Source organism: Canis lupus, chromosome 4 (assembly GCF_003254725.2).
Source record: "Canis lupus dingo isolate Sandy chromosome 4, ASM325472v2, whole genome shotgun sequence".
Taxonomy (NCBI): Eukaryota; Metazoa; Chordata; class Mammalia; order Carnivora; family Canidae; genus Canis; species Canis lupus.
The window spans coordinates 14877649-14904917 of record NC_064246.1 but is presented as its reverse complement, the minus strand read 5'-3'; the positions used below and the strand labels follow the sequence as shown (position 1 = coordinate 14904917).

Sequence of the window (27269 nt, the reverse complement as noted above, 5' to 3'; positions counted from 1 at the left end):
AGCCCCAGCTCCATGGGATCTTTCTCTAAGCCTGGAGATTCGGATCACCCCCATTCTTTTCTCTCTCTTCTCCTTAGTGGGGATGGCGAGTGCCTGCACGTATCACCTTGGTATTATTTCCCCTGTTTTCATTTTGCTTTTTTAGTCCTCCAACACCTATTTAACCAGATCCCTGCATTATATTCTCTCTGTTAAAATACCTAGTATGGTTCATTTTTCTGATTGACCCCTGACAGAGGATTATAATTTTCATACAAATTGCCAAGAAATTACAGGGTTTTGATAACTGCTGTTGGAAATCTGTACACCAAAGAAACTGACATTTAGCAAACAGTTGAAACCCATTTTCTGGTTTCCAAGTTGATGCTTTTAGAGTGTTGGGCCTATGGTTGACTTCACTAGCCTGTTTAAGGCTTCCTGACTAGCAATAGATATAAATAGGCTCACCAGGGTGATTCATTTACTCCCCAAATTACAGTGAATCATGACTGAAGAGACTCTAGGCCCTGAGAAGCCCAGACTTAAAGTCAGGAAAGCTGTTCGTGAGAAGTTATGGAATATATTCAGATATCCCCATTTCACAGATGAGGAAACAGAGTTCTTTCCATCCAAGGTCTTCTTGTCAGTAGAAGGCTTTGAGTCAGGCTCAAAGAGCTACAAATGTCTTCTCACTTGGCCCCTGGACTGGTTCCTCTTCCTGGGTTCTATACCTTCTTTAATGGCATCCATAGCCAAGGTTGAAATGCAAATTATTGAAAGCTGACTCTGGCCATCCTGAAATTAGGATCCTCCAGAATGTCTCCTTCATTCGTATTCTATAGTCTCTGAGTTCCCTTAGCCATTGTTACCTCCTACCCCTGGCTATTAACATAGCCTTCTGATCAGTCTCTTTGCTGTTCTGCATTTGGTCCACTGCTACCAGAAAGACGGATCACACATATAACTCAGAATATTACTCCTCTCTTCGGAAACCTTCAGTAGCTCCCTATGACCTACAGCGTAACACTCAAACCTCTCAGCTGGGAAGGTAAAAAACTTCCTTCAAAGTTTGATCTCAAACTTTGTTCCTAGACATACCTCCTGTTTTTTCCTGTTAGATATCCTTCCTGCCAGCTAGACCTGTCCACAGCCTTGAGTACCTGGCCTAGGGTCCTGCTGAACTATACTTCCTCCTGCGGCAGTTCACACACCCCCTTTGCCTGGACTCCTCCTCCCCGACCCCATCTCCCCTCCCTAAAGACCCTCTCACATTCCATTTCCTCCACTCAGCCTTCCTTGATTCTCCTAACTGAATAATCTCTTCTTTCTACTTTCTGAAATGAGCACAGAAGACACATGTGGATAGATGAGAATTGCAGGAGCCAGACAGCTAACACCTGACAATGGCCTGTTCTGTTCCCTGGCACGGTATGTACTCTTGACCTGCATCATCTCCTCTAATCCTCATGGAGATCCTCTGAGATACTGACTTCCATTTTTATTGCCGAGGAAGCCGATTTAGTAAGATTGCATAAATTGTTCAAGATTTCATAGCTCATTCTCTGTCTTATATAAATTATTTGTATTCCTTCTTATTTATCCTCCAAATGAGAACAGGGAGCATTCCTCGTTCAGCTATGACCCTCTAGTCTAAGCTTATGGAGTATCTTGTGCGTGGTCGGCAATAAATCATTGATTTGCTGAAAAGTCTCAGAATTCACAACTTTCACCACCAAATTGTTTTGTCATATTCGTTGGTGCAGAATTTTACTTTATTTTATTTTTTTTGGTTGTAGTTCAAGCACACACCTGTGTTCTATGTAATGTAAGTGGAGATGGAGGACAAAGAAGGAGTGTTTCTAAGAAATTTGGAATAAATTATTTCCTGTTTTCCTTCTGCTGTAATTTGAGAGATAGTACTTATTTGGCAGGGGTTCCCGAATGTCTCTGCTTTAAGAAATTCAGGAGCACTTTCAATTTGTAAAGAAACTGCTCATCATGCACAGAATCCTTCTGAAAGTCTGCTAGTGATCACTTTGTTTTCAAAGTTTGAATTTTAGCTTATCAGCAGGGCATTGCCTGATCCACAATGAGGGAGGCACGTCCCTTTGGAAAAACTGAATGTAGCCAGGATCGGGGTGGGAATTATTCAAAAGCTGCTCAAATGACTTATTAAACAAAAAGTCAGGAGCATAGATTCAAGGTCACGAGTTAGAACCTTGAAGTCTCTTGGAAATAATAAGGCTGACCTTTTTGAGGGCAGCTTTGGGGAGATGGTTGTATAGATATAACTCCTCGAGACTTACATGCAGAGAGGCGCATTTTTGGTAAATGCATTCTGTTGCCTTTTGCTCTGCTTTCAGAGCTGCGAGAGCTGTGGGAACCACTCCTGGATTTGAGATAGATTTCAAAGAACCAAGGGCTCCTTATGCAGCCCCACATCCGGGTGGCCATTTCGTATTCTTGTGAGGGGCCCGGGGAACAGAGATGGAAGTGTCTGAGGTGCGGGGGAGGAGGGAGGAAGTTCAGGAAAGAGGCTAGGGTAACCAGACTGCTTGTCAAACAAGTGGAGGAGGCGTGGGGGGAAATAGTCATTCAGCATTTCTCTTTCTCTTTTCTGGACACCTTGTCCAGGATCCATTCCTCTGACCCTTGATGAGGGATGGTGGCTATAATAAAGTATCCCCCTCTTTGTACAGACAGGTATACCATGAATGACCTGCCTCTGATGGGATCAGGGTTTCAAGGATTTCCTGCACTGAGCATGAAATCCTGTTGCTCTCTCCTCACTGTTCTGGCTTCAGTTAGAGTTGTTCTGCATCATTGATAGGGCAGGGGTAACTGGTCACGATTGGACTATACCCTTCTTGAAAGTGTTACTAAAGTTGGGTGCCTTGATTGGCCCTAGCCCACTGGGCTATGTGTGCACAGGCTTTTGAACTTGCATTGGCAAGCTCTTTGACCTGGCTCCACAGTTCTTTAGGCCAAGGCCCTCAGAAGACAGGGATGCAGATTTGCTGGCCGACACTGGCAAGGAGACCTGAGTTCTTCTATTGCTGGTCCCATGGACAGGCTAAGCAGGCAGCCCAGCCACCTATGCACTGTGGTTCAAAGGATGCTGAAAGTTGGGGCAACCATATCATTTATCATAAACATGGGTGATTTCTGAGAGTGGAAAGAGGCACTAATTAATAATAATGTTGGGGCCGCAAGCCCAACTGCAATTGTCTCTGGAAAACCTGGAATCACTATACTGAAAGGTACCTTGACTTCTAATCAATTCAACAACATTTCTTAAGCATCTCTGCATGAGGCTTTGTCCCCTTCCATAATTGGACACAGGTATGTCAAGAAGCAATGCCAAGATAGAGGGTTAAGTGCAATCATGGAAGCAGGAGCAAACAGGCAACAAAAGGAAGGCAAGGTTACTCTCCAGGGCAGGGGTGAAGAGGATACATAGGGAAGACATCAACAAGCAAGGGGTTTTGAAAGACATGTTTCAGAGGTGTACAGATGGCAGAGGGATTTCTAGAAAGGAAGAACAAGTGTAAAGTCACAGATACTTGAAGGCACATAGCACATTTGATGGATTGTAAGAAGATGGAGAGTGGTGTGTGAAATAGGAGTGCCAGGAGACAAAGCTAAACAAAGCCAGGCCATGAGCTGCCCATAGGCCATGCAGGACAGCTTGGATGTGCTTACAGCAGGGTTAGCAATTGCACCTTGTGAGCTAAATCTAGTCCACCCCTTGTTTATGTCAATCAAGTTTTATTAGACTACAACCAAGCTCACTCATCATGTATCATATATGGCTACTTCACCCTACAACAATAGAGTTGAGGAGTTGCAACAGACTACATGGCCCATGAAACCTGAAATATCTGCTTTTTCTTTACAGAGAAAGTTTGATGACCCCTAGCTAAGAGCCATGGTAGACCACTGAAGGACTTCAAGTAATAATGTGAGCATATCTCTGATTTAGAAAGATCTCATGGGGTAGGAGGGAGGATATATTGCTGGGGGAAGAAAGGTGGGAGGCCACTGTGATAGACTTTTCGTCATGCAATCAACCTTACTGAGGACCCACCAGATGCCAGACATGGTGCCAGGCATTGAGGACACAATCCACTCCTCATGCCCATCACAAACAAGACAAGAAAAGGTAAGGACCTGTACCTGTACCGAGGCAATACAAATGATGATGGGTAAGAGAGGGTGAACCAGAGGGAGGTTTTGAGATATGAAGAAGAGATTTTAGGGCTCTAAGTTTGGGATGAGGTGGTTGGGGGTGGCCTTCTCTGAAAGGGGGACACTTAAGGAGAAGCAGGTTTACTTCTGCTTAGCTCCCTCTGGCCTCCTTGAACTCACTACATTTGTCCTATTGGATAAAGTTCATAGGAGCTTTCTAGAAGCATAGGTGTTTTAACTGAATTCAGCTTTATCTGGTACTGACACCTAAGCAAGAACTAATTGCACAGAATGTACACCATCTTCATTCCTTTTCCCCTAGAAAAGAGCTAAGCCCTGACTGAATCTGGAGGAAGAAGTCCTGTTTTAGGCCCATGGGAAATCTCTGCTAGAAGTGCTCCTCTAAGCCAGCAGGTGGAAAGGACTGGCTTCCTTATGCTGGTACCACCAGTACCAGATTGACTTCCTAGAACATAACTGGTGCTCCATAAATATGCACTGGATGAAATTCTGAGGTTGAATTGCTTAGGATCCTAGCAAAATGAATGGTGAACTCCAGGGCTTCAACTGGCGGTGGGGGTGGGGGGTATAGCTACAGAGGTGAGGGCAGGTGCGTGGAAGCAACGGGGATGGTGATGCAACCAGAGACTAGCAACAATGGGAACTGTTTCCTCTTTGAGACCTGAGGGGGAAGGAAAGGTGTCACCAACCCAGTGTGAGTCATCGCCATAAAAGAGAGGCACCATTCAGAGAGAGCTGAGGCTAGCTGAGGCTGCAAGGAATTTCAACCACTCAGGAAACTACAACTTGTCATGGAGGGGGAAGAGAGGGGAATCAGGACTCCAATCTTTCACTCTTCCTTTTGTGTTGCTTATGTGTCCCACTGGCTGAACCGAATCAGGACTCCCAGAACAGGGAGGCCAGGATAACATAGCAGCCATCCTCTTGGCACAAAGAGCTGGGAACAGAAGAGTCTTTCTCATTTCTTTTAGTTTTGCAGAACTCAGGTCTGGTCACACTTGTTCTACTGAGTTGTTAGTAGCAGTGTTGAAGTACGTGGACAAACATATCATTATTTAGCTAACTAAATACTTATTGTTCTTATATTTCTGTAAATAGTCCCAGCATGCCTAACAAGTGCCAGGTGCTCACATACAGACATGACTAGAGATCTCGCACAGACAGCACCATATGGAGCATCCTCGTACGTAAAGCTTTTTGTGTATTCCAGAAGCATAGATCCCTGGAAGTGGGATCCTGCCAAGTGGAATTCACAGTGTACACTCTGATAGAACTGGACAAATCACCTTTCTGAAAAGGCCAATGTATACTCTAAGGGTGTTTGCACATGCCCACTTCACTACACTGTCTTCCTGGTCACTGGTGAGGTTAAGCATTTTTTTTTTTTCATATTTTGATCAGTCCTTTGAAATTTTTCTTTGGTGAAACATAGTGGTTTAGAGTTTAGTGCCTGAAACCAAGCTGCTATGTGGATTCAAACTCTGCCCTTGCCTCTTTTTTTTTTTTTTTTTTTTTTTTTGCCCTTGCCTCTTATTGGCTGTGTGACCTTAGGCAAGTTATTTAACCCCTTGCCCCCTACCCCCATTCTTCATGTGTGAAGTGAAGATAATGATGTTATCTACCCTTTGGGGTTTTAGAGATTGTTAAGTGTCTGGAACATACTGAGTTTGATGTAAGAATTAGCTATCATGATATTTGCCCACATCTTTGGCCCATTTTTCTCTCCTAGGGATATTGAAGTGTGACCAGGGCTAAGGACCACCAGATAGAAGACAGCACATTTCTGTAGCTCTCATCCTATTGCTGAAATTAGACCTTTCTGCTATCCGTGTAACATGACCCTGCACTGACATGGTAACACTTCACTTTCCTACCTGGACCATAGCCAAGGGTATGTTTTGAGTGGGCAGAGGGTCATCTGACTGTGCTGGTTCTTCCAGTGTCTGGGGTTCTGGGACACTGGTATTTGACTGAGGTTCTCTGAGAGTCAGTTTTGCACCAGGGAAGGACAGCCAGCTCCTGCGTGCTCGCTGCTCTGAGTGAGCCCAGACACCTGTAAGCTCAGCCAGCCTTTTCTCAGGCAGCCACCAGATGGAACTGCTCTGGAGCTTTGGGCCTGCAGGAGCCCAGGTGCTCTACACACTCCCTTGCAGCGGCTGAGGGCTGTGGTTGTGGCTGCCTGAGCTATTGCTGCCTTTGGGGAGATCACACGCCCACAAGGGGAATGCCTCAAGTTGCTGAAAAAAAAATTGAAGGAGGAAGAGAAGGGCGGCTTCCTTTATAGGCCAGCCTCACAGTTACGCAACTCTGACTGTACAGTTTCAGATTTTCCATACGAGTGAATGTCACCTGAAGGTAGACTGAAAAGTTTGTACCATAGTCACAGGAAAGTTCAAAGGTATGAGTGTGTGTTAACTTGAGCAGAGATGAATGCATGTGCAGAGTCCTACGGTGAGGGTGAGGCTTACACAGGTGATGGAGGGAAGCCACGGCAAGCCACCAGCACAGCCAGCACTGGCGCCAGCGCCACTCTTCTCCACTCATGCCAGCTATGCACCAGGAATTGTCCCATGTGCTAGCTCTAATTCTCATCAGTATACAGCAAGGAACATAATAGCTCAATTTCAGTGATGAGGAAAATTAATTAATCTCGTCATGACCGAGATCCATCAGCTGGAAAGCGGCAAGTGGCATTTTGAGAGCAGATCTTTCTGGTGTCAGAGACAATGTTCTTCCCACTGAGTGGTGCATGGGATTGCAGAGTTTAGAAGTAGAGGGGCTTTATTTATTTATTTATTTATTTATTTATTTATTTAATTTATTTTCTTGAGAGAGAGAGAGGGAGGAAAAGAGAGAATGTGTGTGTGAGTAGGGGGCAGGGGGCTTAGAGGGAGAGAATCTTGAGCAGAGACCACACTGAGTGTGGAGCCTGATGCGGGGCTCCATCTCACGACCCTGAGATCATGACCTGAGAGGAAATCAAGAGTCGGTCGCTTAACCAACTAAGCCACCCAGGCACCCTCAGAAGGGGAAGGGCCTTTAGAACTCATGATTCCTCTGTGCCCGAGATCACAAAGTTAGTCAGTGGCACCACTGGAACTAGAATCTTCTGTGTCTTATTCAAGTACATTTCCCAGCAGATGAGTTTATTTCATAAAAGTCTTAGCTAAAAGAAGTGGTTAATGAATAAGCAACATGTAATAGCTGGGAGTCAGCTGGGGAAGCTGGCAAGGAGTTATAGGTCGTAGATTGAGATTCTGGTTCTACTGCTTCCTAGCTATATAGGCAAGTTACATAACTTATGTGAGCCTCAGTCTGTTGTCTGTAAAATGGTAATAAAAATAACACTGAAATAAAAATACGGAAAAGGAGTTGATATAAGATATATGGCATACAGTAGGTCCTTAAGTTGTCTCTAGAAGGACAATTTTGAAATAATGTCAGATCCAGGATTTTTTTTTTTTTTAGCTCAAAGCATCTTGAAAGTGAGATCTGAAAAGGTAGGGGCTATTTGTTGAAACTGGGAACTGTGCAATGCTTAGCTCAGAATATAGGTTTTAGACTCAAGGCTGCATACATTCAAATATTGATGCCATTACTGGTTAGTTGTGTGACCTCAGGCAAGTCATCTAACTTCCCTATGCCTCAGTAACTCATCTGCGATTGACAGTCATCATGATATTCATTTCATTAAAGATGTGCATAGGTTAAATGAGACAATGCAGGAAAAGCATGAGCATGGTGTATTGATGTAGCAGATACACAGCAAATGTTAGTTATCATTGTAAGAATCAGGTAACCTAGGATCTGAGAGTAGAACTAATATCATATGGTCATAATAAATATATAACCAGAAAGATCTGCTCAGTGAATTCATAGTAGATTTTGTAAAATAGTAACCAACTGTCCTGTCTATACATAACTTGATTTTGGGGATCAACTCCAATACTATTGATGTAATTTGGCAGTCATTTTTAACTGGCTATTTAAAAAATAAGTGATAGTTTTTCTGAAGGCATACAAAAGGGAGACCTGCACTCTATATCCACACTAATGATGGTATAGGAATCACTACTTTTCTAGAGGACAATTGAACAATGTTTGAAAAATAATAGAAATGTACCTATTATTTGAACCATGCTTTGGCTTTACTTAAGAAAATAGTTGAGGGTGTCCACAAAGATTCATTCATATATTTCTTCAAAGGTACTAAGTACCTACTGCATGCTCTTGGTATGCTCTGCGATAGCATGGTGAAAAATGGAGTCACAGATGCTGCCCTCACAAAACTTATAATCTATTAGGGAAGACTGCCATTAGACAAAGAATTATATGACCAATTAATGAATCACAAATGTTAAATGCAACAAAGGAGCTGTGTAGGAGCCACAAGCACAAACAAACAAGGGACCTGATCCAATCCAGACAGTCTTGGAAGGCTTCCTGAAGAAACTCCATTTCAGCTGAGACTGGAGAGACTTTAAGTGGAGGGTGGGGAGGAGCGCTCCTGGTAGATGAGCCAAAGCCAGGTTCCCTCCAACTACGGAGTGTTGACGGATTTGGAAGAGGCTGTGAGGAGTCTGTTCAGAAGGCTTTGGCCATACAGATGCCCATCACAGAATTAATTACAAGAGTGCAAGCCTGAAAAACCAAACAAAATCCAAGCCCTAAATGTCTAGCAATAAATACTGGTTTAAAAAGTTGTGGTACATCCATTTAAAGGAATCTAGCAGCTCTATACAGCCTCCCATAGCATAGAAGACTATTTTAATGATAAGAAATATATGATACACTGTTTTATGAGCAAAAGTTACAAAACTATATGTGCTGTATAATTCTATTTTCATTAAAGAAGAATAGTATGTATAGCCATAGAGAAATCCAGGAGCAGTTTACTGACATGTTAACAGTAACTATTTCTGGATGGTGAGGTACTTAATAGGATTTTTCATTTTCTTTTGTTTATCTATACTTTATAATCACCACATACACACAGACAGTGTGACTATGTTACTTTTGTGACAAAACATTTTTTCCCCCTGAGGATATGTGGGGAAGTATACAGGGCTCTAGAACTGGCACTTTCAACCTTGGGACCCCGGGTACATTTTTGTGAGCTTAACCTGCCTCTTTGCAGAATGTGGTTGTTGTGTGGATTAAATAATACAATGCCTAGAAAGTGCTTAGCACAGAGTCTAGCCCATTTGTAACAGCTTGACAATGTTAGCTAGTAATATTAAAAAGAAATATAACCAATGTTTATAAACACTCTCTAGAAGTGCTTCTTTAGGTTGCTTGGTTTTGCATTTAGGAAGGTGTTAGGGGAAGTAAGTCCCATTCTACAGTCATGGTTGCCCATGTTGTACCTGTGTGGATAGCAGGGAGGGGTGAGGAAGAGTGCCCAGAAATAGACTGGGACAGAGCAGACCAAAGGTTTCCATAGCAAACCATGAGACTGGCAGATTCTCTCCATAGCCCACACCCAATTCCCTTCTCCCCTCTCTCCACCTCCTACCCTTTCCTCTCACATTCCTCCCACCATCTCTTTCCTATAGTCTCTGCTGAGTTGTAAATTCTTCTCAGGCCAGAGACCATGCATTAGGCAGGATGTACATCAGGTTCTCCGTAGCACACATCTACTACTGCTATGTTGTGTGCACCTGCTGCCCTTGATTGTTAGAAGCAGGGAGACTTGTTAGAGATTCCCCCCCATGGGGTGTGACATTAGATGGGAGTGGTAGGAGGGAAATGGAAAAATAGACATATGCAAGAGTTATTTCAGGAGAAAAATAAAAGATCTTGGTGAAGAATGATGAGAACACAAACCTTAGAGTCAAACAGACCTGAGTTTAAATCCCAGTCCTATTTTTTTTAAAGCTACTTTTAGCTTCACTTTCCAATATCAGGCAAATTCTTTATCTCTTCTTGGCCCCTGTCTTCTCACTTATGGAGACAATATTGTCTACCCCCTTGCCTGTTGTGAGGATTAAATGAGACTGGAGGGTGATGATAACTGTGGTACCTGGCATTCTATGTAGTATCATTTTCTTCCCTCTTGGGTTTTCAGAACATGGTTGACAGATAGAGGAATGATGGTACCCTTCAGAAAACAAGGGAAGCAGCAAGCCATTCTATTTTATAGGTAAAGATGAGTTTGACTTTGGGCATGTTGACATCGAGTGGCCGTTAAGACAGCCAGATGGAAATTTCCATCAGGTAACTGAAATGAAGGATAGACAGAAATTTCTGAACCATCTTCATAATTTATGCCCATCATTATGGAGGTTGATAGGAAGAAATAAGCACTGTGAAGGAGAGATCCAGAGAGGAAAAGAAGAAAGACAACATTCAGAGTTCAAGACTGTTGAGGGGGCTGTTTCAAAGTTTGATACAGTTGGGTGAAGTTGGGTAAAGATAAGAATCACCGGAATTAAGGAGATCAAGAAACTATACCTACACCTGTTTTGCAGGAAAAAGTTCTAAGAACCTTCGACATAATCCATCTGGTAGAGCCAATATAAATGCTTCTCTGCCTTCTGAATATGCCAGGCACATTCCCCCTATTTATGCTGGTTGTTATTCACCACCCAGGAAGCTCTGTCAGGATTGTGGCAATCTTTCAAGGTTCAGTACAGGTCCTACCACCATGGATACTTTCTCCTCTCTCTAACCCACCATAGTCCAACTGTCCTGCTCCTAAACTCCTAAAGCATTTCCTGACTACTGCTCCTTTAGCATTTATTCTTTATGGTGGGGATAGGAAGTGGATTTCATCCCACATACCAATACTGGTCAGCAACCAATGGCTGCAGAGAATTCTAAGACATTTTTCAGATTCAATGGGAATAAGCCATGGTCAATATGTATGTCTGTCAGGAGCACTGGAAGGAGAGGGTGGTACATGTGCTAAGTACTTGCTGACCATAGCAAATGACTACCTCAGTTTGAGTTCCCCCAAAAGAAGATGCCAAGACAAAGGCTTGGGTTCAGGTAGTTAATTTGGGAAAAGAATCTTAGAACCCACAAATGACAAAGTGTGGAAGATGAGACAAAGAAGGGAGAGAAGTCAAAAAAGTGTCTGGTAAAATGTGGGCTACCACTGCTGCACAATCGTTTTAAGGACTCTCTGGGAATCTGTGTGACCTACTTCAGAATTCTCCATCAGAGTGTGGAAGGCTGGGCGTTGACAGAGGGTTGTCCCTGTGCTGTCAGGGAAAACCTCAGGAAGAAATCAGAGCGATACAGACTGAGTAAAAGGCTGTCAGTGAAATGTGGTAAAGGGTCTCTCACAGGTGCAGCCTGATAAGTACGTCCAGGGTGTCCACAGGTCCACTACAATGGCCTGGTCCTGTTGCCTTCTCATCTCATCTCATTTCTGTTAGCTGCTGAAGGCAGAGCCTCGTGAAAAGCAGATGGCACAGTGCCTAACACCTAAAAAGTGTTCTGTCATTATAAAGTAAATGACTGTTGATTAGTCTATGCAAAGAGAGAAAAGGGGCAATGATGAGATTCACGAATCAGAGTTTCTGGCTTCAAGTCCAAGACTGGCTCCATCCTCCGCTTATGTATCCAGCTGTTTGGCCAAAGTAGCATGCTTCTCATTTATATCATTTTTTATCACACAAGTATCACTCAGGAGGCTGGAGAATAAGTGAGACAGCATGTTCCCAGGAAAACAACTTTGGGTTCTGGGAAAAAGTGGAGGATGTTTTAGTGAAGGCTCTTTAACTCAGATTGCCCTCCCACAAACGGAGCAGCACAGATTGCCCTGGGAGGTAGTTGAAAGCGCTTCTTCGAGATGGGGTACTGGGCCAACCGATCACACAATATTTATGCCCTTTACATTTTAAAACTCTCCTTTTTGTCAAAAGTGCTTCCATCTTAACTTGCCACAGATGATGATTACAATTGCTAATTCAACCAAACACAAATGCTTTAAGAGGTGTGTACACCTGCAGAAATCTGCACCAGAATCTCACTGCTATGAACTGGGTTGAGACCCTGCAAAAGTACATTCAAGCTCTAATGTGACTGTATTTGGAGATACAGCCTATAAAGAAGTAGCTAAGGTTAAATGAGATGGTGGGGGGCTGATCTGATAGATTACACTAATCTTTAACTCCTTAAAGGAAAAGACCAGAGAACTAGTGCTCTTGTGCATGTTCTTTCTGTCTGTCTCTCTCTCTGTTGCTCCCTTTCTGAATCTCCCATCCCCACCTCTCTCTACCATGTGAGGACATAGGAAGAAGATGGCTCCCGTTAGCCAGGAAGACTCCTTCACCAGAGACTGAATTGGCTGGCACTTTGATCTTGGGCTGAGCCTCCAGAAAGAAAATAGTTTCTGCTGGGTAAGCCACTCAGTCTGTGGCATTTTGTTATGGCAGCCTTAGCTGACTAATACAATCACCCTGGCCCATCTGCAGTGGTTCATCCTGAAGTCCCAGAAATAGTGCTACCAAAATGAGCCTTACACTGGAGGATGGCTTTCTCATCTAAAAGCCTCACTATGATTTCCACAATGCCCTTGAGGGAGAGATTGGCCAGGAATATTCATGCCCGTCTCAGAATCAGAGAGTTACGGTTCTCTAGCATTTAGTGTGATGCCTGGCTCACAGCAGAAGCTTGATAAGTGTTTGGTGGATGTAACCTTTGAGCATCTCAAGTCTGAAATGGACATTTTCCATCTCCTCTCCCAGGGCTTTTTATTTTCTTCAGCATTGCCTTTTCTCTAATGTCACATAGTTTAAGGTGCTAAGAAAGCACTTCTCATAGCTACCTTCAGTTGTAATCTGGAATTGAAGTCCTAGCTGAGTCCTAACAGGCTCTAACTGGGCCAGTTAAAAGTTTGGGATTCATTTGGGATTCCCCCACCAAAAGTTTCAGACCCACCTAGTTTATTTGGGAGGTATGGGAAACACCAGTACTATGGTAGAGAGACAGCAGGGAAAGGAAGGCAGCCGATCAAATTGTGTTATCACACAGGTCACCACTATGGTCCACAGGAGCTCAATGCCCCTAGGGAACTTAAGAGATCATGCTAGAACGCATGCCTCAGAATTAACCCCCCACCCTGCCAACCAAGGCTCAAGGGGGCCAGGAAAGGTATACACCAACTCCTGTTGGTTACTAGTTGGAGGCCACTCCTAGAGGATATTTCTTCCCCAACATATCTGGCACGCCAGAACACAGCAGGCAGAAGGTCTCAGGTCAAGTCTTGGCATTTGGAAGTTGAGCTCCTAGATGCTGAAACAGTGAGGACCCAGCACATACGGATACACCATCTGCTATCTGTAAGAGAAAGTCTAGTGCCCAAGCTCATTAAATGAGTTGATATTTGTAATGTACTCAGAACACTGTAGAGTGTACAAATGCTCTGAGCGTGGCAGATTATATTGTCCGTACACAGACACAGTGGTTTTTTGATCCCATATGCTCTTCAATAACCTTGTCATTCCCTTGGGGCGCCTGGGTGATTCAGTGGGTCAAGCGTCTGCCTTTGGCTCAGGTCATAATTCCAGGGTCCTGGGATCGAGCCCCACATTGGGCTCCCTGCTCAGTGGGGAGTCTGCTTCTCCCTCTTGCTCTGCCCCTCCCCCATTCATGCATGCTCTCTCACTCTTTCTCTCAAATAAATAAATAAAATCTTAAAAAAAAAAAAAAAAAAAGGGAAACTTGCCATTCCCTGATAAGGGGGAGAGTCTGTTTCTCTTTCTCCTGAACCAGTGGGACATTGTGACTGCCTCAATGGACATAGTGCTACAGAAGTGAAGCTGCTGGCTTAAGAGTCTAGGTCATGTGGATCTACCTATGTTTAGGTCTCTTTCTCTCTGTGTGTATGTATATAGACACACACACACACACACACACGCACACACACACATGCATGCACCTTGGGATCCCTGCCCTAGACTGCCACACTAGAAGGATCACATGAAGATAAAACACAGGAACAGAGGGATGGCCAAGGAGCCAGTGCCAGATGGGTGAGCAGAGAAGCCTCTGCAAAGACTCAAGCCATGGCCATCTAATAACTACAAGCACAGGGCGGACCTTGAGCCCTGTCCAATGACACAGATAGGCCCAATGACACCGGGCCTGAATTCCTGATCCACAGAAACAGTGAGACATAATAAATGATCATTGTTATTTTAAGATACTACGTTTTGAGATAACTTCGTATGTCTCCATAGAAACTGGAACAGTGCTTGATAAATAAAATAAATACAATCTCACCTCCTCTACTCACAACCCCTCCTAAGATATGAAAAGAAACCTTCATATTCTGGATTTCATAGTCTAGCAGATGGTCATAGCCCAAGCTCATGTTTCCTAAAAGTCAGATTCTCAGTGTTGATATGGTAAGGTTTTATGTAAGGCTGGTATGTTAAGGGTAATGTGCAAAGGTTAGGTTTAGTCCTGGACTGCTTGCTGTGCTGACTCCTCATCCATTTTGCTCATCTTCTACCCAGTAGCTGCCGGCTTGTCTGGTCACTCACCTCCAGCTCCAGAAGTACGCCCTAAATGGTCTAAGCCAGCAAGATGTCCCAGATTTTTGGCCATAGCGATTGGACCACACAGGTCAGGCACAAGCCAATCAGCATCTGGCTTTCCCTTAGGATTGGTTAGGGATGCTATAATCAGTACCACATCTAGGACTTTTGCTGGGAATTCTGGGACATAGGATCATTCTTCCTCTGGGAAGTGGGAGGTACAATCATGAGGCAAGACAGCCTGAGGATGGAGCTTACATACAAAAGAGGCAAGATTGAAAGAATCACATAGAAATTAGTCTAGAGCCTTGATCAAACCATGCCTAAAGCCAAGACTACATCTGCATTTTCAGGTGTGGGAACCAAGTCATCTTTATTGTTTAAACCACTTTGGTATAGATTTTCTATTACATGTAACCCGGTGTTCTAACTAATTCAGATAACAACACGCTAGCCACTGATACTAGAAATCTTCTCCAGAGGTGGAAAACAGGAATAATATTTAATTTATATAAAATTTCCTAACATTCCCTTTGGACATGTTTTGCTAAAACCTGGAGTTTTTCCAACAAAATAACTACCATTTTCGGGCTACCTCTTAGATGTAAGTGTGTATATGTTGCATAAAAGTCCCAGAGAAGGATTTGTTCCTGACCTCTCTCCTAGCTTCTGGTGGCCTCAGGCACTCGTTGTCTTGTGGACGGCCATCTTCTCCCTGTCTCTTCAGATCATTTTCTCTCTCTGGGTGGTTGTCTTTGTGTCCACATTTCCCCCTTTTTTAAAAGTTATTTATTTATTTATTTATTTATTTATTTATTTATGAGACACACACACACACACACACACACACACACACACACAGAGGCAGAGACACAGGCAGAGGGAGAAGCAGGCTCCATGCAGGGAGCCCGATGCGGGACTCGATCCCGGGACCCCAGGATCACACCCTGGGCAGAAGGCAGGTGCTAAACCACTGAGCCATCCAGGGACCCCCTACTGGTATCCTTTAAAAAGGGGAAATGGGGGATCCCTGGGTGGCTCAGCGGTTTAGCGCCTGCCTTCGGCCCAGGGTGTGATCCTGGGGTCCCGGGATCGAGTCCCGCATCGGGCTCCCTGCATGGAGCCTGCTTCTCCCTCTGCCTGTGTCTCTGCCTCTCTCTCTCTCTCAGTCTCTATCTCTCATGAATAAGTAAGTAAAATCTTAAAAAATAAAAAATACCAGTCATATTGGAATAGGCCCCTTCCTATTTTAATTTAATTACCTCTACATGGACCCGATTTCCAAATAGGGCTGCATTCTGAGGTACTGGGCATTAGAAATTCAACATATTTGGATTGGGGGACACAATTCAACTCAGAACAGTGGGGTAGAGGGAGTGACTTGAGAGGATGTATATGGAAATGACATGACATCAAATGTAGAAAAGTTAAAAAAAAAAAACTTTATCAAACATAGTTCAGAGTTGTCCACGTGTAAGAAGGCCTTGCTTTGATTTGTAGAAGGGAAGGCATGGGTTCCTGACAGAAGACACTTTCTCTGCCGAGACACAGTGATGAAGATGAAAGAATCCGAGCTAGGTTCCTAAAACACAGAGCCTTTTTTTTCCTAGCCTAGATGTTTCCATTACAACAATCTCTGTTTTGTTTGGTAAATTTTTTTAAGGGAATCCACACAAAGCTTTCTCATTGCATCCAACTGAATGAAATTTATGAAGCTTCTTGCACAGTGTGTTCATTGTTTGGATTGGGATAATTGAAGTGTCAGGAATATTTGCCTATTGAAAACAACTCAGGAAGGCCCTGAACACCCAGCCGGGCTGGGGCCACAAGTCATACCACATTCAGGACAGCAATTTCCTAATGTCATTGACAGCAATGGTATCTTCCCAGGTAAACTAATTTCACAGTTGGGGAGGAGCACTGGATTAGGAGTCAGAGAGCCTTATTTCTAATACGAACTTCACAATTCACTCACCGTTGGACTAACTGCGGATAAATCATTTAACCTCTCCGGGCTTCAGAGTTGACCTGAATAGCATGGTCTTATCTACTGCACAAGAGATATTCAGGGGTGCTGTGTAACTCAGAAGGGAGAATCTATGTGAAGATACTCTATGGAGCGTAAAATGTTACACAAATATGTGCTACAGGTGATAAAAGCAAATCATTTCTACTTTCTCTCAGGGGATGACATTGAGCTAAGGAATCCTACTGGGTCAATATTCTGGTTTGCCATTTTCTCCCCAAGGTCTGTTCACCGTTTTCTGCCTACACTTCCTTATCTTGTGGTTTCTGCTTGGGCTTGGCCAATGAGAACTGTTCTTAAGAAATGGGAAGGTGTGAGGAGAGCAAAGCTGAGGTATATGTATTGCTCTCGTTCTCTCCTGGACCATTGAAGGTTAAGGCAGTAGCTGGTTCTCCTATAACCACTTGCTCTATGGCCCTCACTAGGCTCCAGGTAACATCATTCCCTCTTCTCCTTTTCAGGTTGAGGAGGATGGTTCATCCCTGATGCCTGTCTCTGTAAACAGCCCCTTTATGATCACTCTTTTGCCCTTTGAATGTACCATCTGATTCCCAAAGGATGCTGAATGTGGCCATGATGACCCCCATGTGGACACTAACTGAACTCTTCCTGAGTGAAGAATTCTCTCTCTTGTTTGGGATAGTCTGTATTTTCTCTTGTTTTGAGCTGTTGGGCAGGATTCTCTTATAGAAATGAGCACAACTGGATCTCAAAGAATTATAGGGATATGGAAGCTTTTGCTGTTTCCCTTCCATCAGTTGAAGGGAGGCTAGGGCTTTGCTTGTTCTTTCTCTGGTCCCTCCCGCCTCTCCCTGCATTGGGACACCCCCAAGTTCATCCCATCCTTTTCTCACACCCATCCCTTCTGCTCTCAACCAGCCTGCAGGCAGGTTACTCTTTGGTGTACCCTTTGGTGCTTGAGAAGATCTTTGGTGAGACTCACTGAATCTCCACATGGGATATAGACTCTTTTCTCTCTTCTACTCCCAACCCCCAGGTTCCCTGCTTCTCTTCAAGCTGCCCAGGATTGGCATTTTGACTCCTACTTACCATTTCTGCTCCTGTGTGCAAGTAGGCACCATGAACCATTGCTTCTTTCCTTCAAAATATTTCTTGCATTCCTCTTTGCACTGTTATCATTTCGGCTCAGAGCTCTCTGCGCTGCCTGCATGTTAGTATCAGTATTTCCAACTGGCCTTTCTTTTGACAGTCTGTCCCCAACTCAAGACTGCCCATAGACTTTTAACACTTTAGCTTTCCTGAAACCTGGCTTTCATTGTTCCCCTTGTCTATATGAAGTTCGATGACTCTCTGCTGCCCCAGAGAGTCAGAATCTGAACTCCTGTTCTTGGCAAAGTAATGCACAGTCTACTTCTTGGCCTATTTATTCCCTGAAAAACCTGCTCTGCTCTCTCTCCCTTCTGACCACACCGGGGGCTTTCCAGCCTCCAGCCCAGTGTTCACGTCCTGCCCCACTCCAGGAGTGCCCCCCTTCCAATTCCCCTAGTGAACACCACCCTTTCTTCAGAGCTGAACTCCAATGCTGCTTGCTCTCTGAACCTTGGCTACTACAAGCCATGGTGATATTCCCTTCCTTTGGAGTCCTGTAGGAAATCCTAGAACATGTTTGCTGAACTTCAACTCCTAAGGATGTTGTTTACACTAGTCATTTGAGACTTATCTCATGTTTTGGCCCATGTCCTGCATGGTAGTAGGCCCATATCCTTTATTGAATGAACATATAAATACACAAAATACATTGGCTTATTCAAATTGCTGATTCTTTTTTTTTTTAAGATTTATTTATTTATTTATTTGAGAAAAAGAGAGAGAGAGAGAGAGGATGAATGGGGAGGCGCAGAGGGAGAGAATCCTCAAGCAGACTCCCTGCTCAGCACAGAGCCCCGCACAGGGCTCCATCTCAGGACTCATGAGATCATGACCTGGGCTGAAACTGAGAGTTGGAGACTAACTGATTGAGCCACCCAGACACCCCTTAAAGTGCCGATTCTTTAAAGGACTGGGCACCCACATGTATTTTTCATATTGTTGGGTCTGTGGCCCTAAAGCCACATGTTTACTCAGTTGGGTATTGGGTCCAAGAAGGAACAGTGATAATGATGATGACAATACAATTTAATATACCTACCATACACTTAACGGGATGAGCACTGGGTGTTATGGTATATGTTGGCAAATTGAACTCCAATAAAAATATATGCAAAAAAAAATTCCATGAAATAAATAAATAAATAATATGCCTACCATTTATTGAGAATCTACTATGTGCCAGTACTTCACATACACGATCTATTTTTATGCTTATAATCAACTAGTGAAATAAGTATTGTTATTATCTCTGTATAATCAGGGAATGAAGGCTCAGAGCAATTAAGTAAATTGCTCCAAATCATACATCTAGTTGGGGGCAAGGCTGAGTATGAACTCAGTCTGATGATGCTAAAGCCTCTTCTACCAACCAAACACCTGGCCGAGTTTGGAAGTCTCCTGTAGGCATCCAGGGCTGTACCATGTGTAAATGTCTTTGTAGATCATGTCTATCTTATCTCCCTTCTCCTGAGAGCAGGATACTGTCTTAAAGCTCTCTCTGTACACCACCCCGCCCCCTGCCACCCCCCTCAGATGCCGAGGACAGTGCCTGGCACGTCGGAGTTTGTTCATTTGTTCCCAGCTCTAACCCACTCCATGCCTGAATTGCAAGTGTTTCTTGTAGAAGGACCTAGCCAGGGTTGTGTTACGGCTTTGAGTAGGAATTCTCTTTCCACCCCACCCACATTATAAAACCTTTAGTTTATCTGGTTACTTGTCTTTGGAGCTCTCCTCTTGCTATGCTTCGTTCTGCGTCAAATTCGCCAAGCTGGCAGTGTTGCCCAGAATCCTCTTCCCTGCATGGTGCCAGGTCAGGGCTGGCCACGAGAGGCATTGGCTTGGTGTCGGGAAGGCAGAGGGGAAGCAACAGCAACTCTGCAGACTGGTGTAGGGTGCCAGGCAAGGCCCCGAGCTCACGCTGACCCAGTGGCTCATCTCTTTGGCGTTCAGCAGCACCTGAGCCTGCACTTCCCCCAGCTCCCACCCAGTCTCCTCCTCCAGACTCTCTGAGCCACAAGCTGGCTCCACGGAGAAGGTTCGAGATTTGCAGGTGCCCTGTGTTGTCCAAGTTGCTGGCTGGGAGAGACTGTCACGGGTCCCGGCCTATTCTTTTTGGCTCTGTGCTTCCTGTGCTTTCAGTTTGGGTTGCTTGCCTCACGTTAAGTCCTGGGTCCTGTTTTGATCACCAGAGCTGCTAACCTACAGTGAGCTGAGGCCCCCACCAGATGCAGAGGCAACCACCTACAACTGACTCCACTAGCCTACGTAGTTGTGAAAGGTCTAATCCTTAGGACAAATCCCTTGCTCTGTGTCACTCCGAGCAGCTCTGCTTCTCTGATAAGACTCTGGCTGATACAGCCTTCCTACACAGGTCCTGGGGTACATCTTGTCCTTGGTCTGCCCCAGAGAAATTTGTTCATGGTGATTGGGTGAAATCACCATCAAAGCAGAAAGAAACCCAGGATTGGTGAGCCTCTCATAGCCTTTCTGATTTTCTCCCACAAGACTGTGGTGTTGTTTCTAGAGGCAGGAGCTAGATCAGATCTGACTCGTAGTGAAACCCAGTGTAAGAGGCCACAGAATTACTCAAGGCTGTACCTGCCCAAGCAAACCTGAGCTGAACTCAGCTCTGCTGTCACTGCTTTTGGAGGTTGTGCAGCCACCCCCAACCTCTTTATGGTTGCTCTCAGATGTCACAGGCCTCCAGCTCCTGTGCATGGAGCTGGGCTTGTGATCAGTCACAGTTGGAATGGAGTAAGGAGTTACCTATAGTAAGTGCTAGGGGACTGATGCTTAAAGGTACTTGCCTTCAACCAGGTATTTTAGAGTCTCAAATTTCACCATTAGAGAGTCTTTCCTTTGGATTACTCTTCCTGATGTTTGTTATTAAAATGACATATGCCTTTGATGAAGGGATCATCATATACTGAATTCAAATCCTATATCTGCCCTTTAAAATAGCTATGAGACTTCAATACAATCATTATTAATCTCTTCAAGCTGCATTTTCCTCACCTATTAAAATGGGAATAAGAATATCTAATTTGATATATGTCTTAGTCTGTTCAGGCTATTATAACAAAAATTCATTGGCTGAGTGGCTTATAAACAACAGAAATTTATTCTCACACTCTAGAGGCTGGGAAGTCCAAGATCAAGATCCTGGCAGGTTCTGTGTCTGGTGAGGACCTGCCTGCTTCCTGATTAGTGGATGGCCATCACCTGATATGTCCTCACATGATGCAAGGGGCAAGGAACCTCTCCAGGAGCCTTTTAGAAGGACACTAATCCTATTCATGAGGGCTCCATTCTCATCACCTGCTGTCCTCCCAGAGGCCCCATCTCCTGATACCGTCACAATGAGAGTTTGGATTTTGACATATGAATTTAGGGGGAGGAACAAACATGCAAGTCCCTCATAGTACGCAAGCTAAAAGTACCTGGCACAATGCCTGGCACATAGTTGATGTTGAGTAAAGGCTAGCATTTACTCCTGATTTCCTTCCCCGAACTCAGTAATGCATTGGGATTTGTAGTGGGGCCATCATTCCTACACTCATCACAACTAAGGTTTAGTGAGTGAGTGTGTGAGGGTTTGCTGTGAATGTGTGTACATGAGTTTGATGGGATAGGAGGGGGAAAGAGAGACAGAGACAGATAGAAAGAGATTAGAGGGAGAGAGAGAAATCTGGAGGGGAGGCAGGCAGAGAGAGAGAGAATCTCAAGCAGACTCCCTGCTGAGCCTAGAGCCCAACTTGGGGCTCAACCCCATGACCCTGAGATCATGACCTGAGCCAAAATAAAGAGTTGGTTGCTCAACCCACTAAGCCACTGAGGTGCCCCTATTCTTATTTATTTTTAGTTTATTCTTTTCTTGGAAACTTTGGAAATCTGTTGAAAATGTAAGCTAAATCTTACAACCCTTAGAACATGTCGACTCTTCATACTATACTTGGCATTTGATCCGAACCCTAATCCTCGCCTGGTACTCCACACCCTGGCCCCAATCTACCCCTCCTCCCTCAGCTTCATTTCCCTTTTCTCCCCCCATCACTCACTACATTTCAGCCACATTAGAATTCTCCCAGAATCTCAGATCAGAGAACTGAAGACTTCGTCCTGCTTCTCTCTTCTCCCCTCTCCTCTGCCCCTTTCTTCCCTCCCTACCTCTCTCCCTTATTCTTCTGGCTCACTCCTCTCCAGCCTTCATATCTCTCTTCATATGTGATTTTCTCAGGGAGACTTTCCTCCTAGGCCCACCTTTTATTCTTTCTCATAGAAGATCTCTCCTATGCTTTCTTCTTAGAGCCTGTGTCACACGGAATTATGTGCATAGTTGCTTTCTGAACCATTTCTCCCTCTTCTATGGAGGGGACATAACAGTCTTATGGCCCTATTGTATGGCCAGCAGCTAGCCCACTGCCTGACATGCAGATTTCCATGATGTTTGCTAATGATGAATGAGTATTCCACATTGTAATCCTGGGATAAATCAAACCATATGGAACTCACATTTTTTTTCAACTTTTAGAAACTGTTCATTTTTTTTTTCCCAACCTTATTTGCATTTTGCTTGTCTTTGTGGAAGAGCAGCTTAAGACCACTCAATGGTTGTTTGTCCCCATTCATTTGGTGGCCTGGGCAGTGGAAGCTGGCAGGCTGAGTGCTCCAGTCTTTAGTAGGAAGCTGCTGAGTAGGTACCGAGGCACCGGCACCCCTCCAGACCAGTCCCCAACTTCAGATTGAGTAGCAGGGAACCCAAGAGCCAGGGCAGTGCATTCACCCTGAAATTCCCCTGGGTGCAGCCTTTGCAGCAGCAACCTGCCCTTCCTCTCCAGTCTCTTCAGGCTTTCTGTAGAAGGAGGTATGAAGCAGGACCTCCCATAGGTGGTTAGCCCCTGGGATCAGTAACCACCAGAAGACACTGGGGAGGCTGCCTGGATCTGGTTGGCAAAGGTTCTAGAGGTGAAGTGGCCCACAGTAGGAGTGGTTCCCAGAGCAGCAGCAAAATTCAGCTCAGCTTATTGGCTGATATTCCTGGAGGATATGATGCTCACAATACCCAGGTTTTCAATAGCAACAATGGTGTGATCTGCCAGCAGAAGCTTCTCCCAGGTTCTCTTCAGATTTAGGTTGTAGATGACCTCACTTTTCCCTTTGCAGACCTATTGTTCCATATGGAAGCCAAGGTTAGTGCTGCCCAAGTGGGTTCTTGTTGCAAGGGACTTGAAGGCATCCTCCTCCTTCACTGGCAGGATGTCAAGGGTTCCAGACATTGTGAAGTTTTCCCTTTAGGTTACTCTGGGAATGCAAAACGATGCTGTGTGGAGCCCCCCTGGGTAGTATGGAAATAGGTGGAATTCACATTTTCTCTCCTCACAGAGGAATCATAGATCTTGCGTTTTACAATCCCAGAATCTTAGAAAAGCCACCTAGAAAACTGAGATCCAGTTAATCTCCAGATTTAATTTTTTGTTTGTCTCCTTATATTTTTTCTTAAAATCAAGGTATAACTTAATGCAGAGTAAACTGCACAAATACTAAATGCATAGAAGGTGAATTTTTCATAGGTATCTCCCCATGGAAGCATCACCCCAATCAAGATCAAGAATATCCTAGAACCCAGTGGGCTCCTTTGTACCCTTCTGGTTCCCTAACACCCTCCCTGCCCCAGCTGGCCAGGTTACCTGGAGATCCACTGATTTCCATCTCTGTAGGTTAGTTTTAGCTGCTTCAGAACCTCATGCACATGGAATCATACAGCATGTATGTTTTTGTTTCTGCTTCTTTTCCTCGGTATGTTTTGAGATCCATCATGTTGCTGTACATAACAATAATTTCTTGAGTAGTACTTTGTTGAACATATATACTACAATCAATGTGTTCTATACTGTTAGACGTTCAGTTGTTTTCAGCTTTGACTATTATGAATAAAGCTGCTATGAATATTCTTGCACAGATGTCTTGGTGGGCGTGTCTTTGGGGATAGAACGAGGAGCGGAATTGGTGGGTCTCTGTCGTTAAATCAGGTTCATCTGTCCTGTGGTGCATTTTTCAAAAAGTCCTGACACATCTCAATCTAAACTTACAACTGAGATGAGCTGGGTCAACATCCACATTGCACCAGGCTTCTGGTCTGTGAGGAATCCTTTCTATGGTTTTTAAGTGCACTTCAGGAGTTTGGGTCAAAGTCATTTTACTATTTGACACTGAATCTGTGTGCTGACAGGCCTGCGCAACACAAAAAATCATAACTTGAAGGAGTTCTGCCTTTTGAAGCTTCGGCAGGAACCATGATAAGTCATCTCAAAGATGGCCCTCTGAGCCAATAAAAAGACATTATTTGTTTAAGTCAGTGACCTACAGAAACATTTCTAGGACTCGCTTTTTCCAATGACAGTGATCTGAAGGCAATCGTTTGGGCTGTTCCTATAAAATGGGATAACTGTTACTAATGTGTCATTTATTCACTGATTTCTACTATTGCCAATAGTAATACTGAGTGTCTGCTATAGCGTAGTCATGGAAGACTTCCTGACATAACCGTGTGGTGATCTTTTTTTCTTTCTACAGGATCACATGGAGTTAATAAGCTGTGACCATTGAACAACATTCACTAAATTCTGTGTGTCCTTTTCCCAAAAGATAAATTACACTGAAGGAGGAAAAATATAACGCCTGTAGATTCTTTCACTCAAGGCCTCCTTGTCTAGGAAGGGCGCTTGCTTATTGTCTCACATTTCTCTCAGAGAATTCACAAACATACCTCAATGCCTTCACAAGGAAAGGAAAGCTCAGAATCTGTTCCCAGGGGAGGCGGTAAGTGTAGTTGGAATCTCTTCCACATTGGAGGCACTGGACTGACTGCTTCCCTAGACCACAGACAGGACTGAGACCTCCCCATGGCTACCTCTAAGAACTCGAGAGGCTTATCAGTGTGGGGGGCTGGGACCACCCAACAGGGGAAGACTAGAATGTCCAGTAGAGAAACTACTGAATACAGGATATATCTGAATATCTGAATCATGCTCTAAGTGGAAACCCAGAGACAACCACATCATTTGGATACCTCTAAGGATTCCTGAAACATCTTTCCCATTGCAATGGCACTCCAGAAATAGGAGGCAGCCCCCAATTTTGGCTAAATTCTAAAATAGCATTAAATGATTTCATTCCATCCTCACTAGAAGCTTACTGGAAGCAGACAGGCTCATCCCTAATGATAATGGTGGAATGGGGATTTGAACCCAGGCAGCCCAACTCCAGACAGCCTGATGGGTGTCTGGAGAGAAGTAGGTTCCAACATAGGGTGACACCTTCCAATCTCCACCATACCTTTTTAAACTTCATCTGAAAATATCCTACAAGGCACCTTTACCACACAGAGGAGATGAAGAAACAAATAAATACGAGGGAGGAGGAAATGGAAAATAAAACCCCCACTGGGTCTGGCTATTAATGTGTCTGCGCTGTTCCTACACTTGAATAGATCTGGTTCTGAGTCTGCTACTGAAAAGGAACCAAAAATGACCTTGAATTGAAACTCTTGCCTAGGAAGGTGCTGTGATGAGCTCAGAGAGACCACAGCACATCTCTGCAAGGGCTCTGAGCACCACCGTCATGGTTGCTTCCAGCGGGCTGAGGGAGTGTCGGTTAGGTGGTTTCCGGTTCCGGTGACCTGCCTCGCTGTCAACGCCAAGCCTGGGTTTTCCTCTCTACAGGATGGAGAGGATGGGAGGTGAGATGGTCTTTCCAAGGGAGAGACTCTTCCATCAGTGCCTTCTTAAGATGTGTTGCCCTTGTGAAGGTGGAACCCCAGGTAACAGGAACATGGGTTAGGGTTCTCTTGAGCAAATACCAATGCCAGCCAAGCCCTCCCTGGCCTCATTTTCTATTCTTTTCATTTACTCTGCCTTGGCCACACTGGTCCTTTTGCTCTTCCTGGAACATGCCAGGCACATCCCTGCCTCAAGGCCTTTGCACATGTTCTTTCTTCTGCCTGGAACCCTTTTCCCTGGATAACTCCTTGGCTGGCTGGCTTTCTTTTTTCTTTTCTTTCTTTCTTTCTTTCTTTCTTTCTTCCTTTCTTTCTTTCTTTCTTTCTTTCTTTCTTTCTTTTTCTTTCTTTCTTTCTCTCTCTCAAATCTCTCCTCAAATATCCCCTTCTCAGCATGACCTTCCCTAGTTACATATTCTAGCCATAATGGCATTCTGAATTTCCACCCTTCTCCCCCTCTGACACACACACACACACACACACACACACACACACACGTTCCCTCTCCTCTTCCCTGCTTTTGTTTACTTAGCACACCCCACTATCCCATCTACCATATATTTTACTGATTTCTCCTGTTTTTTGACTGTCTTGCCTAGTTGAAAGTAAGTTCTATGAGGGCAAGGATTTTTGTCTGCTTGGTTCTGTATTCTAGCTCCTAGAATAGTATGTAGCCAAAGCTCAATAAAAACAGGTTGAGTGAATTAGTGAGTGGATTAATGAATCCTTACTCTGTGATTTAATGAAGAGTCAACCTTTCACAAATTAGTTAACTTTTTCTGTGCCTCATTTCTACAATGGTAAAATTGAGATGATAATCCTTCCCTTCCCCTTGTGAGTTTTAAACAAAATTACAGAAGTACACACCTCCACAATATTTGCATGTACTCAATGATTTACTTTGTGAGTTCAACGGGAGTAATACAAGTAATAGAAGCAAACATTTGGCAGGGTCAGGGACTGCTTTAAGCATTTAACGTACCTTAATTCATTTAAGTCATATAACATCCCATAAGGTATTATTCCCATCATACTTATTTGAGAAATAAAGAAACTGCGGGAAAACTTGCCCAGGGCCCTATAACTAGAAAATCACTGGGGCACATGAGTGGCTCATTTGGTTAGGTGTCTGCGTTTGTCTCAGGTCATGATCCCAGGAGTCTGGGATTGAGCCCTGTGTCAGGATCCCTGCTCAGTGGGCAGTCTGCTTCTCCCTCTGGCCCTCCCCCATCCAACCCCTGCTCATACTCTCTCTTGCTCTTTCTCTCAAATGAATAAATTTTAAAAATCTAAAAAAAAAAAAAATCACTGAGTCTGGGATTTTAACTGAAGCCCATCTGTCTCCAAAGTCCGTAACTTAGCCATATCACCACACTGCTTCCCCTTGGCAAGAAGAGACAATTAATATAATACAGGCATAGAAAAAAATGTATTCAAGTAGTGAAAACTCCAATTTACAGTTTAATTTTTAAGCTACTGGAATATCTTCATGGATCAAGCACTGATAATTATTCAATTTCTAAATGAGTTGAAATATTTAGAGAGTGGCCAAAATTGTATTTAACTCCAAGCCATGAAACATCTTTGGCCATGAAATACTACCATTGAGGAGATATTTGGAAACTGTGTTTTATTTAGACACAGTCTATATGAACCAATACATTTACATTTTTAAATA

At 44.0% G+C, this 27269-nt stretch overlaps 1 long non-coding RNA gene across 2 annotated transcripts; it reads left to right on the top strand.

The window, feature by feature from the left end:
• Positions 1-867: 867 nt before the first annotated feature.
• On the top strand, positions 868-25825 carry LOC118354505 (uncharacterized). 2 transcript variants are annotated; one of them, XR_004815104.2, is made up of 5 exons: positions 868-1027; positions 1329-1407; positions 3878-3940; positions 5918-6042; positions 24388-25825. It is a non-coding gene; the product is annotated as an uncharacterized LOC118354505 (long non-coding RNA). The 2 variants fall into 2 exon arrangements; XR_004815103.2 differs by having other exon boundaries at positions 5918-6079; positions 24388-25304.
• Positions 25826-27269: the final 1444 nt, after the last annotated feature.